This window comes from Equus przewalskii, chromosome 17 (assembly GCF_037783145.1).
Source record: "Equus przewalskii isolate Varuska chromosome 17, EquPr2, whole genome shotgun sequence".
NCBI lineage: Eukaryota > Metazoa > Chordata > Mammalia > Perissodactyla > Equidae > Equus > Equus przewalskii.
This window is the reverse complement of record NC_091847.1, coordinates 43,789,825-43,804,453: the sequence shown is the minus strand read 5'-3', so window position 1 is coordinate 43,804,453 and position 14,629 is coordinate 43,789,825. Positions and strand designations below refer to the sequence as shown.

The 14,629-nt window shown below is 37.0% G+C and overlaps 1 long non-coding RNA gene across 1 annotated transcript; it reads right to left on the bottom strand.

The window, feature by feature from the left end:
• Positions 1-686: 686 nt before the first annotated feature.
• Positions 687-12,855, bottom strand: LOC139076804 (uncharacterized). Its single transcript, XR_011528786.1, has 3 exons — positions 12,722-12,855; positions 10,310-10,396; positions 687-980 (listed from the first exon to the last, which is right to left on the bottom strand). It is a non-coding gene; the product is annotated as an uncharacterized lncRNA (long non-coding RNA).
• Between the last annotated feature and the right edge of the window lie 1,774 nt (positions 12,856-14,629).

The window sequence follows — 14,629 nt, the reverse complement described above, 5'->3', positions numbered from 1 at the left end:
GGAGGGAATTTTGTAAGCAGGAAATTTCAAGGACATAATGGGTCATGGAAGGGGGTAAAGAAAAGGTCTTCACTTAGCCAGTGTATTGAGTACAGGGCTAGGACCAGGGCAGGTTGGCAAGTCAAGATTTAAGATTGCTCTCCTCCAAGTGATACAGTGGAAGTGTCTCCTCAGAAGTGAAAGACACAATTCTAGAATGAGGGACAAATGTCCTCTAGAGAACCGTGTGTGAGGGGGTAAATGAGATGACTTATTAGGTCTGTGCCATCTCTAGTGTCTATGATTCTGTCATTTTTTGAGTCACTATTTTTGTTTTTTTCAAATTCATTATGGGGACAAAAGGTCTTTAATTTTAGTGCCAACATGTGCCTTCAAAATCCAAAGCATCTCTCTCTGACAGTCTGTTTACAGACTCATCAAAATGATCATTTCAGCCACTTAGGAAGTACGGTAATGGTAATTTTTGCATCCTAATAAAGCACTTCCCATTACTTAAAAAAAGTCTGAAAAATAACTTCCTTTCTGGCTAAAATGTGAAACCTGTCACTTAATGATGTTAGTTCCATGCAGGTCATTTTCTCACAGGGAAAAAAATTTTGGCACATACGAAGCTGAAATACTTCCCCATTCTCTTCTCCTATTTTTGTGATTACTGTTACTATGAGCAATGAAGATTTGGTACTTACTGATCAGCAATAGTAAAACATATTTTTTCTAATTAAAGCCTACATCAACGTAATACCAATATGACAGGGAAAGAGCAGAACAGGAGAGGAGCTCCACGTAGAGGATTGACTTCTGAATCACTGGTCTCGGACAATATTTCACCATTGATTTACTGCATTGTTGTGAGCATGCAACTTAATCTTGCTGTGCTTTTGTTTCTTCTGTAAAGCAAAGAAGAAAAGAAGCAGCAGCAGCAGTAGCAGCCACTGTCGGAGCAGGAGACAAGACCTTCCGCTTCATCCGTCTGGGATTTCCTAAGGATAAACAAGATCTTTGCATTAAGTGCTTTGAGCTACTTAAACTAGTAAAAAAAAAATCTTGCCTACTTTAAAAATTTCCTGAAACTTCAGTGCATGTAGTAGACACTCAATAAATGCTAAATTGAACTGAATTACCATTAATTTCCCCAGCGATCATGTCAGTTTAGAATACACATTTTTGATAGTTTAACTGACACAGAATGGCGTTCTTGAAACAGAACAATGACAATTATTTTTCCTAAAGAAAGCCTTAGATTTGAATGCCAAAACTCTGTGCTATTTAACAAACAGAAATATAATAAACACTCATTCATTTTTTTAGGTTCAAGGTTTTGTGACAATAAGTAGAGAATAATTACAGAGGTCTCTGGGCTCCGTGCTCTGGTCGACACTAGGGCAGAAATGGAGGAGCAGAGGACAATGAAACTTCTGGTTCCAAAGCTATCTACTGCAATTCAAGACGCTCTTTGCTAAAAGCAGCCACTTATTGTCTTCTCCAGAAATTGGAATAGAGAGGCAGGGAATTGAAGCTCACTTGAAAGAAGACTTTTTGCATATGCGTCATTCATATGAACTTCCACTGCAGGGCCCTTTGAAAATCTGATTAAATAAACTGAGGATCCCTAATCAACGCTAAGAATCATCTAAGAAACCAGTTGACTCCCTTTTTAACAGTGACTTGCAAGCCCTGATACACGTTCCAAGTGAACGGGGATAACTAAGACAGATATCTAGCTAATCCTAGGGAAAATTCTTTCCTTTAGTATGCAGACAATCGAGACACAGTTTTTTTTTCTAGGGGGAGTGGATTTTGCATGTGTGGGTTGTCTTAATTTTCCACTTTACATAGGATTTTAAATATAACCTCAGTGTCTGGGGTAAAAATTCCAAAGTACTTTTAAAAGTAGTATTGTTCTCCTTTGTAACCTCTTTATGCCTAATATTAGAGAATTAAGAATTGCTCTAATTTTGAATTTAGCTCCTAAGAAAACTATCGTATGTCTTTACACTTACTTAAAATCCAATACCTTTTTCTTCCTCTGAAGTTAATCTCACTTATGCCTCTTTTCTCCTAATTTTTCTAAGTCGACGTTGCATTTTTACAATTTTGTTTTTGAACCTGTTTGCAGTGTTGTTCTCCTCACTTTAGCATTTTGTGATGTCATGTATTATTCTTGATCTATACAAGTTTGAGTGACCCTTTCAGTAAGGGTTCAACCAGAGGCGAATGAATCATCAGAGGTCTGCCTTGCAGTGGAACACAATAATTTTATTTCACTTATGTTAAAAATGGAAAAGAAAATCAATCATTTCAGGCAAAGACACCACAACTTGTGCAAAATAACAGCTAATCTTTACAGAAGAATAGAATGTCGCTGAAATACTCTCCTTTTTTTGTTCCCTCTGGTGGATACTGCCTTCAGAAACCAGGATATGGGAAGTTGAAGATCCAAGCATGTCATTTGCTGATAGAAGGAATTTAGGCCTTTCTTTAGAGACCTGTCATAATATTGGACAAGGCGAGCAAAAGGAAATAATTTTCATTATGAAAAACTCAACAAACAAATCCTGTAAATAATATATGCTGAAGAGCAGTGTGTACTTGTAGCAGGATATTGCTTAGAGAGATTTTGTTTAAAACATTTATTGGAGGCATATATTACAGTATATCATTTACTGGCTGGAAGCCATGCAATATGTGTCTTTACAAAAAAAAAATTACCTTGTAATATGAGCCCCTCCAAGGCATAATTATATAATAAAGTTCTTATTGGGAAAACTGGAAGTAGGCCAAGCCTTGTCCAAATATAGTGAATGTCAGAGCCAAATTTATTATCCTTAGCTATTAACAGGAGAAGGCAGGTTTTGTTTACCAAGCCTAATTCTCTCCTAATTACAGCCACTATAAAATAATTACTATCCATGGGATAACAACACAAGACAGAGTGACTAACAGAAGAAACTGCAGGGGTTAGAAAACAGAGTGCAATTCTGTGTCATTTTGAACAGCTTGTGTACTGCCATGAACAAATTAACGGACTTCATTAAGGAATTATGTTTTAAGAGTGGCTTTGCGGAGAGGCAGTAAAGCAATTAATGCGTCTTATTTGGTCCTAGATCTGAGTTGTAGTGCAGTTTGAGACAGCAACTAAATTTTTCTTTTTTTTTTTTTAATTTTTGATGTATCAGGTTTAATAGGATAAAACCACATTACTGAGCGAGATGGTTAATGAGTGTAGAGAAAAGACTCTATTTCGGACAAATGATATCCAGCCCCTGCTAACTTGTTCTGTCGTTATGAGCAGATTTCTTACCAAGGCGATTTTAATAATCTACTGAAGACAAATGTCAACGCTTTTCTAATTCCATTTCACAACCTACCCTATGTCCTAAACTCTGTTGGATTATACTTTTGATGAAAGGTGTAGTTTTCAGAAAGGCAAGAATATTCTGTACATCTATTTGAGCTACAAAACTGGGAACTTGAAATATTATTTCAATATTTCATATTTGCTTTCCACACAAATCAAAAAGGAATATTACCCAGTTGAAACATGATGCTTCATTAAATTCTCAATGTTTCTCCTTCCCACGTTCCCTAACCTCTTCCATCTCATTGCAGAGCCCCAGAGGTGTACAGAAACCTTGCTGTAGATCTTTGTACCCTTAAAACGCATGCGCCAGAATCAACCACTGTTCTTACTACTTGTGCACAATGGCAAGGGTGAAAGGTCAAGTTGTGCCTCTTGCTGGTTCTTGTCTCTTCTCTCTCCCCACCCCCCAACCCCACCCCTCTCTGTAAAGGGTCATTTCTCCCTGCAGCAGGAAAAATGCTCCTGTTTTGGTGACTTGGTGAAAACGTACAAACTCAGCACACTTGGGGAGTCTGTTGTAGATACTCCTTTTAATAGGCCTCCAGATGGCCACATAAAAGCAAGAGGATTATTATAGCAACTCCCAACCGGGCCATTAGAGATAAAGGTGGACCAGAGTTTCCTTTAAAATCATTTTTTTTTTTGTGAGGAATATATGATCTGATCATAAAAAAAATCCTTCACATAAAAGTAGAGGAAGAAATTCTAAAATCCAGAAATTCATTTCTGCATTCTATTTATCTCCACAAATGTTCCTTTATGCAAATCAAGTCACTTGATTTAAAGTTAGGGCACCAAAATGCAATTTTAGTTCTTTCCAACAATGCTGTAGCGTGCTTTAGTTTTGGGTTTTTTTTTTTTTAATTTAAAAAAGCTTCTTTTTTTTCCTCTCCTTTTTATTCTCCAGACACTGAATGTTTCTACAGGGAACTAAAGTTAAGAAAAGAAAAGGCAATAAAGAGATTCAGGAAAAACATTTCATGTGGAAACAGAAAATGTCCTATCTCAAATATATATATATATTCCAAGTGGCTTTTGAGCTGTAAGGTCGAAGGGGGACATGAAATGAGGGTCCCACAGTGGCTGAACACCTCCTCATTGTACAATCAATTAAAGAAGTGTCATTGAATGTCTCCTTCCCTTCTCTACCTTCAGAAGCCACAGTAGCTCTGAGGTTGAAAACAGGACTGTCTGGCTTTACACAGAGAATCATGGCTTCCTCTTTTCTACTTTCTCCTTTTCTATATTTTCCAAAATATTCCAATAAACGTGATTCATTTTCTTTTTAAAAAGTTTTGTTTTGGGGATCTCCATCTACACCCCCTATTACCACACATACACACTTTTTGTTCCCCAGGAGATGAACCACACATATGCTATTACCTAAAAACTGGGGGAATTTTCTCTATCCAGCCCTACTAGACTTTTATTATGAATCAACTCCTCCCAGATTTTAGAATTAGCCTGTTGGTTTGCCCTCATTTGAATTTTCATCTTTTCTCATGTCTCCTTGGAAATTTTAGTTGAATACTTGGAAGAGATACTGTTGAGAATTACTAGCCAGTTCCCATTATGAATAAGTTTCCTTTATCATTTTCAGTATTATTATTATTATGAAATGTTTGAAACACATGAAAGTACAGAGAATAATAAACACTCACATTCACTAAGATTTAATAAATGTTAATGCATTATAAAATGTTTTAATATTTGTTTCTTGTCTTTTTTCCTGATAAAATGTTACACAGTGTTGGAAACCCCCTTTGGACCCTCAGCTGATGTCATGAAGCTCTTTCGCTATCATTCTCCCTTCCTCTCCAAGTGTCTTAAAATTGGTTTGTAACTTTCACCTCCATGTCTGTACCTGTTTACTATATACACATGTACCATAGGTAATATATTAATCTATGATTTTAAATTTACATAAAGTCATCACTCTGCTACTTTTTTTCACTCACAATTATGTTTTCAAGATTTATCCGTGTTGATGCATGTAGAATTGGTTCATTTATTTTAAGTACTATGTAGGCGCCCATTGTGAATATGAATAAAACACAATTCACAGGTGCATTGTCCAACAGAGAATAAGGCCACCTATGTCTCGTAATTTAGTAGGTGAATGAGAAGAATGCTTTGCTTTCTAGTTTATGATGTTTTAATTTCAATACTAAGAATTTTTATTGTTGTTGTTTAAAACCACATTTTAGAACGTTATAAAGTACGAGAGTGATGACAAAATAAGCCTTTCTGGTAATTCATCCCCTCTATGGAGGAATTCATCTTTTGGCAGTTGTGATACATAAATGTGGAGAGACCATGGTGACACCAGCCACAGTTGGGGAGATAAGTCAGGGCAAAAGAAGGGAGTTTCTGCCATGTCTAGCAAGGAAGAGGCTAGAGCTCCCAGAGACAATATCTTCTTCATAATGAATGAAGAAGCTGGTTCCGAAATTTTTAAAGCTTATAGTCCAGATTCAATTAATCTCATAAGACAGTGCATTGGCATGGTGGATGGTAAACGAGGTGGCAATGTATCATGTCAATGATTCACAGATACTTAAAGACCCCAAATTATACATTAATGTGATGCACCCTAATGGTTCTGCCATCTCAGTGCATTCACTGCTGAGTTATATTATAACTGGTATGATATGTGGTGCCAATGCAAGCATTTACAGGTTCTCTGTGTCTTCATTTCAATCTCTCTATTCAGTTTAAAGATGTTTAAACTCCATTTAAAAAGTAAACACAATTATAAATTTAAAATGTTACAGTGCCATCAGATGTCTAAAGAAGGCAAAGACTGTTGACTCAAGGTCACTAGTATCCATTTACCAGATATCAAGTGTGGAGTGAGGCACCATTTAATAGGAAGTAAAAACTGGCAGCAGTAATGCCATTATCAGTGACCTCTCTTCTCAGGGAATGTAATCTTTCAATACACCTGTTCACCATGGTCAGCCTTACACACACATAAAGTAAACGCGCACCTTTGGAGCATATTTTAAGGAACACAAAGCAAAGACAGCCTTGGAAAAATCTCTTTCCCACCAATGCATCTCAGGGTCTGAAATTCCCATCTTTTGGAATTAATTCCTTTGACTTGAGACATTTTATCTAGAAGAGTTCATAATAGGAGATAAATATGAGGAAGTAAAATAACACATTAAGCTTTTATCACTCATTAAGACCTCAGTAAGGCCATATTCACATGATCTGTGAACCAGTAACCTAACAATATCTTGGGAATAAAAGGAATTTTTCACTGTCATGTTATGATGGGTGAAGAGAAGAGGTCTGTACTGGAAGAAGTTGTCTGACTGGGTTTTGAGGTAAAGAAGGAGAATAGGAGCCAAGTGGAAGCACTAAAAAGTGAATGCTTTGGAAGTTGAGGAGAGAGGAGACTGAGAGTTGAGACAGGGCGTTGAAAAACAATAGTGTGCGTATGCGTGTGTGAGTGTGTGCATATGTGTGTTTATGTGTGAGTGTGTGTGTGTGATGTGTTTTGGAGATGTGCACATGAAAATATATACTTTAAGATTTTGCCCAGAACTAAGGCTTTTTGTGTACAATTAAATCTTGTCCCTCTTTATACACATATACTTTTATATCTTTAAACTAAAGAAAAAAAAATTCCTTTAAAACTTCATGACATACTCTATGAGCTAATTCTCTTAGCCTTGTATAAAAATGTGCTTTATTTTTTTCTTCTTTGGGTTTTTATTTCTCTTTTTAAATGTTATTTTATTTTATGCTTTGTGTCAACTGAAGGAAATATCCATGCAAGTTTAAAATGCTGGTACTACAGAATCTCTTTGCTTAGGGGAATTTTGTTTGCACAGATCATGCTTTAGGTGAACATCAAGCACTTTTATATTTGAGTAGGAATTAATTCAAAGTATTTGCTTCATAAACAATGCGGTCACCTATCTCTTCGCTGGAAAGCACACTGGAGGTTGGCTTGAACCATCTACTTTTTTATAAGTGACAGTCAACATCTCAATAATTCTGATAAGCAAGGCCACTTCTTACATGCCTTTGAGATACTGAGATAAGCATGAGGGATTAAGACCAGTTTTCCTCTAAGAAAAACAGGACTTCAATAGCTGACCTTGGCTGAATGCTTACCAAATTCCAGCCACTGGGAGGCAGTATTGTGTAGTAGTTAAAATCTTGAGTTTTTGCACCAACTAGTCAAGGGTTCAAGTCTGCCTCTAACATTACTGTGGATTAAACTCTCTCAGCTTCATTTTTCTTATATTGCAAAACGGGATGAGGCCCATTTGTATTTCATGCTGTTGTGAGGATTAAATGAGATAATGCGTGTCAAGTGCTTAGCATATGCCTGGTGCTCATAAAACCCAATGAGTCTGATCTCCAGGTGAAAGCACGTGATATATGGACCTCTTCTAACCTGCTGATGCTTTTCTCACCTCCTCATGCACACACCTAACTGCACACATTCCTATCTTAGAAATGAGTGTCATGGACACTGATGCAGAAAAATGTTAATTTTTATGAGGAGAATCGTTAGCATTAAGCCAAGGTAACCAGCAGCAATGCTTCTCCCAAGTGTCTCCCACTGACATTCTTATCCTAGGAATGCTCAATAACTTCAGCATTTCCCTTTTCATAATTTCCTCTGTCATCTCATGCTACAGTGTCGTCTTCAATGACAACTGCACTAGCCACCGATTATTGTGAACAATTATCCTATTGGTAAGAACATGATGTTGTTAGATATAATTAAGTCCCAGAGTCTAGTATATTACTTAAAAAACAAAACATTATATTGCCAAGGTAGTCCCTAGTTTTTATATCCATATTCTCAAATTTATTGTCTCCTGTTAAACTTAATGAGTCAAAGTAACAAATATATATTTCACTGAAGTATCTTTGGTAAATATATCAGTTATGTCTACAAACCTACTCAGAAAAGTCTATTCCTGACATTGCATTAACATTCAGAGACCACACAGTAGTTTATAGTTCTTGAGACAGAGGATACTTTCAAAGAAAGCCACTGTCCCCAGCCGATGTAGAACCTTTATTGTGGAATCGACAACCGACCTTGTATCCAGCATATTCACTGATCTCAATTTCACTGCTTACATCTAGCCTTTAACAAGCTATTTTGATGATTTGATGACTTCATTCACAAATTATTTTCCAAGTCTCATCAATCATTGACTCTAAAAATAAAGCAGCCTATAGATTCTTTGGAATCTAGACCAGTTTTACTATATCTTTATCTCCTAAGGAGAGAAATCAGTGGTAGTTCAAAATTCATGTTTATGGGCAAAGTCCTGTCATCATTTAGAGTTTTAACTTTTTCAGTTTGTTAATATATGATAACCCTATAGATTCATAAAAATATCACTGATCAGTAGGTTCTTCACAAGATCGATCCTGTGGGAAAATGTTGAAATCTAAGTAAATGTACTGCATGTTCTACAATCATTTCACTTGCAGATGAAGGGTTCTTGGATTTGCCCTTAACTTTTCTGGGCAGAAATTCAGAAGCAGAACTCTGGCCTGTTAAGAGGCACAGCTGTACCCTGCAGGTAGAATGAAAAGGTCCTAGATGAGGTCTTGAATGCATGTCCTTACATGCTTCACACTGCAACCTAATGTGCAGTTGCAGACCACCCCACCTGAGATAATAAATGAGAAATTCTCAGGGCTGTTGAGCACTTTGCAAATTTTCACAGTGGATCAGCACAAACTTAGTTAGCACAGGTGTTCACATAATTGTGATTCATTGGAAAAATTCTCAGTGCTCAATAGCCCTCGCACTCTTTTCCCTCCTAGGTGCTGGTTGAGTGTGAGTATATTGTGGGGAAATGTGCCATGATGTTGGGCTCCACTGGTGCTTGGCTAAAGGGTGTTGGGCTGATAAAAAAGAACTGCCGAATGTGTCCAATTCTCTTGGTCCATTTGCTTAAGTTTCTGAAACTGGAGGATGACCAGTATTCAATAGTTTAATAGAAAGAAACCAAGTCCAACAATAGAAAACAAATCTCTTCTGATATTGGATAATATTAAGACATTTTCTGAGGTTATTTTAAAATCATTAAATCTAAAAATCTCATTCCTCATTTTTTCTTGCCTTGTAGCTGCCATCTTTTGGGGAATTGTGCTCAGTGCCACCTAATTGTCAGCTCTGCTCATTTCTTAAGCTTGGCCACCATTTAGAAAAGGATTCAAAGTTTATCATTCTGAACCAGGAGTACAACCGCTCACTCTGCAATCAGCCCTTAGTATCAGCCTTAGCTTTCCCATTTACAGAGTGAAACAAAATTACATGATACAAAATTTGCACAGCTTTTAATGCAATGAATTAAGTGACTTGGATTAAAAAGAAAAAAGCACCTGATCATGAGGTTAACGAATATTGATTAGGCTCCTACATGGTGCTTGACTGGGTGGTAAGCACTCTAAATTTGAGGGTGGAGGAAAGAAAAACCATCTGCCTGTGATCTACACATGATCTACACGTGGCTGTTTCACTCCATGATTTTTTTTTAATAAACACTAAATAAAAGGAATTTCAAATTTTTGTGTTTCTCTCCATTGGAAATTGATTCAAATTGCATTCCCAATAATCAACTCAGGTATGCCTTCTGCTGATTCATATGTCCCTGCCTAAATAAAAAAAGTGTCTGTCCTCACAATTTATCCAGAATTTTCCTTTAAGAGAAGTACCAAACACATCATATTTTAGTATTTCTTTTAAACTTCCACTAATTTCCTCCAAGCATTTGATATATATAAAAATCTATGCTGATTTGAATGGATCTATAGATGTTTTCCAACTCTTTCCTAAAGAAAGAGCAAAAATGTGCTGCCACAAACTGTTTTAAGCACTCAAGTAAAGATACACTTAAACCTAAGCATAGAGGGAAAAGTTCCTAGTGGTCCTCATGCCATCTCAGACCAAGAACATACCTGACACCATTGCAACTGCAACAGAGGGTTTGTGTCTCTTCTTTGATTCTGAAATACCACAGGTCTTCTGAAAAATGGATGTTCTCCCTCATTTCAAATAGAAAAGCAAAATGTTAGTACTGACAGGAATCCCTTATCTTTCATCAACTACCTCTTGTTCTCAAATAAGACACTAGGCAAATAGACACATTATTACACATTATTAGTAGCATATGCTTTATCCCCAAATCCTTATATTGTCCCCCTTTTACCTAGAAATGGGGGACAATATAAGGATGTCAGTAAGGGTGTCACTAAGACTCCATTTGCCTGTATGGAGACAGACTTGTGTGACCTCAATGTCTCCTTTTCTCTGAATCCTTGCTGATCCTACTAAGTCCTACTAGGTTTGTGTAGATTAGGAATGCTATTCCAAAGCATAGGTAACCTCGATCTGAGATATGGCAATAGTTCCATGAGATTCCAGAAGAAAAAGACAATTCAAAGAGGAAAAGCTCCCAGCAAAGAACACCTACTGAGAAAGCAAAATGTTTAAATTGTGTTTCTAGAAGTTTCTACTATTTGTTGTGGATCCTTATCAGAACTTGGTTTTGAGAGAACAGAGGTGAGAACAGGCACAGGAAGGGCAGCGAATCCCCCTCGCAGAAGTGAATCTCTAAGTATGCTACTCTTGGCCCCGTCAATGTGAGAGCATCCAACGGATGGTCATTCTCCAACTTAGTAATGGCACAGAGAGAGGAAATTGATCCAAAGCTAGTGAATGACTTCTATGGTCTTAGATGAAAATATTAGTTCTTATTAATAGATATACACAGAGAATCTTCAATATAGAAATTGTGGATACATTAGGTTACAAATAGTTGTACAAGAGTTTCATTGTCTATAAATGCCTACTAAATTATGTTCTCTAAAATCTACACTTATTATACTGAAATTCTATAGACTCTATCTGAATAACAAGTACTATCTGAACCTGAAGCAAATATTTAGCAAATCAAAGAAGTCAGTACCTTTTATTGTCAAGATTATCATTTTTTATCATAAGAAACCCACTTTCATGAGACATCTAAGTTCATAAAAATATTTGTGGACCACACATCACTGATGAGAAATACAACATATTTGTAGATTCTTGTTCAGTAGTAAAGCAGATTTCTATTAATTTGTTCAGTTTTGTTTCCAAACTGCAGGCATTAGTTGATAGGTTATCTTTTGTAGTGAAAGATATGCCATTCCATCCTTGCAGCTATGTTCAAGATGTTTTTCAGGGTTGAAAACAAAATATCTATGGCATTTTAAGTTTTTTTAGCTCAGCAAGACTTCTTCCCTTTCTCTCACTCACTCTCTTTATCCTCTATCTCTCAGCGCTATCATAAGTGCTCATTTATATGATGATTCTGCTCTTCTAGCTATTCTAATGCTATTTTATAATTCACAAACTATTTGGTATTTCACATTCTTAAATTTTCTCTCTAAAACGTTGCAGCCTTGTTCAGACATTTTCTCTGCTTCTGACTTTATAAGTCTATTTTTTGTTTATAATTCTTATAGTAGAAAGTAGTGAGTTTTGCATTGGCTACTAAAATAATAGTTGTCATCTTTATGAGAAAATAAAAATGGATAGAATCCTTTTTTGTTTTTGGACTGACATGTTAGCCTTCGACGTTGCTAAGACCAATGGAGAATGTTAGAAATATCATGCTTTCTAAAAATCTATGGTGGGAGAGTGCCTGAAGAGTTTACATTATTATTTCTTGTGCTATTCTCCTTCAGACTATATGAAAAACAAAATGACCTCTCTTGGGTCTGGGACGTTTTTGGTATATCCTTCCTGAAGGCAGTGGAATGGACCAGATAGTCTCTTGAGTTCTCCTCCAAATCTCTGGCTCCCTAATTGGTGCTCAGAATATCAGAGAGCCAACTTTCTTTCCATTTTGAGGAGAGGATTCTTGTAGGTTCACTTCCTTTTTATCCAGATATTGTTTAAGCTGCATTAACTTGCTTGTATTAGGGAAAGCTGAATTTCTGTGATATTGGAGGGGGAAAAAAGTCCTCTTCCATCAGATTCAAATGTTTTCCAGATCTACTGGTGGTAATTGACATAATTCATTTTAATGAGTTAGAAGTATTTGAAGGGCTTTCAGTGAAAACATGTGGAGCCGCTCTATAAATTCCTAGGCTTTTAGAACTCTCTTAGTCTCCAGTGTTTCTCCATTTGCTGCATCCAGTAAACTGATAAACAAAAATGATTTATTGTAAAATAGTTATAAGTAAAGAAATGTCCTCTGAGGATACAATAATTGTTTTCATTTTCCTTTCCCCAGTGCCAGTGGTATAATAAAATGCTAATAGATGCAAATTATGCGTGATCTTTAATGCATACTAAAGAGAGACCATTTAAAAATCAGGTACCTTTTGTTGGTGAGTGAGTGGTGGAATACTGTTTCCTTTTTAAGATCTTGTACAAACCGGGAGTTTCCTTTCTGGATTGTCTGCATGTGCAGGCCAACCTCCAGGCTGCTGCAGCCCGACATTCCAGAGGAGGGGTGGAGGCAGGATGGGGATAAAGAAGAGGCAAACAAGAACGTCTTTGACTCCAAATGATTCCATAAGGAAGTCTTGGAAAGAAAAGCAAACATTGCTCCAACAGAACGGGCCCTGTGACTTAACAAAAGAGAACATTGAAATACATGAAAAATCAATGAGGTAATAATTAAATTGTGGGGCACACCGTACAGCAGCCAGGACACTTCATGCATTTAGTAATGGAGATGGGGAACTGAAGTCATCAGTAGTTAAAAGGGAGCAAAGAACAGCCGTCATCTTGAAGCTAATTTCATGATGAGACACTAAAAAACACATACCTGCTACAGTATAGCCGGATATTTATAGGAGGTTAAAGATACAAATTAAAGTCCAGGAGCCTATACATTCCTGATTACCCAGCATTCTTAAATCAGTCCTCCTCAGTCTCACACCTGGGGTCTCAGCTGCAGCGTAGCTGTCATTTACGCTACCCATGGCCCACGATTGATGACAGTCATTCGCTGATGAAGCTGTATACATCATTTCTGTCCGAGCTGCACTGGCCAGATGGACCCTGACCATCCATCGCCTGTCAGGGACGCATCTGTTCACACTGCTGCTAGGGGTACTAACAAGTCATTGGCTTTCCAAAAGGACAGTGTCAGCTGGATAGGGCGCAACATAAAAACTGGTGTTGCTGGGTTTTTCTTCCCTTTTTTTTTAAATCAAGAAATAGGGGTGTTTTTTGCCCCCTCTTAAAAAGGAATATGTTGCAGTAACTTTTTTAAAAAAGTAGAGATATCCAAAAAATCTAAGACAGTTTATCAACTTCATATGGATAAAGCAAGTTGGTTTTCTATCTTAAATGTGTGGTTTTTGATGATGTACTAAAAAGTATGATCCATTTGAGATTATGATACTAAAAAGTTTGTGAAGATCTGGGGAGCTTCCTTCTCAGTGTTTACTTCTATAATAAAAAATCAAGATGTTCGTGTGGTGTTTCTTCTGAATCCAGGTTAATAGTGTTACCTGTTTTACTTCCTCATATTAAATAAAATTGTCTCCCTGACTGAAATAAAAAGTAATCCAAAGAAAGTCTTGCAATAAACTTATCCATAAATCTAATCAAGAGCGAGATAGTCCAAGTTTGGTAAAGATCATGTTTTCATTTAAATTTGTTACCGTTTGAAAATGTTTTTACAAAGAAAGGAATTGTTTTATCATCAGTGTGAAGTGGTACCTATGATTGAGTTAGTCCTTGTGCGTCTGGAACCAGCTGAGCACTCTCCCTACATTACTTAATTTGCTCTTCACGTCCCTACGAGGCAGAACTCTTATTATTCCCATTTTCCAGATCAGAAAACTGAAGAATAAAGAGTTAAAGGATCCACATCTAGTGTTATTGGCAAAGCTAGGATTTAAGCCCAAAGCAGTTCTGACATCAAAGTCCACAGGTTAACTTCTTTTTATTTGAGCTACTAAAAGTGACCTTCAAATATGGATCTAAACAGTCATTACTTGCTACTATCCTGATACTATTTTCCAAATTCTTACTTTTGTTATAAAAATGAAAATATTTGGGGCTGGCCCGGTGTCCGAGTGGTTAAGTTCGCGTGCTCCGCTGCAGGTGGCCCAGTGTTTCGTTGGTTCGAATCCTGGGCGCGGACATGGCACTGCTCATCAAACCACGCTGAGGCAGCGTCCCACATGCCACAACTAGAAGGGCCCGCAACAAAGAATATACAACTATGCACCGGGGGGCTTTGGGGAGAAAAACGAAAAAAATAAAATCTT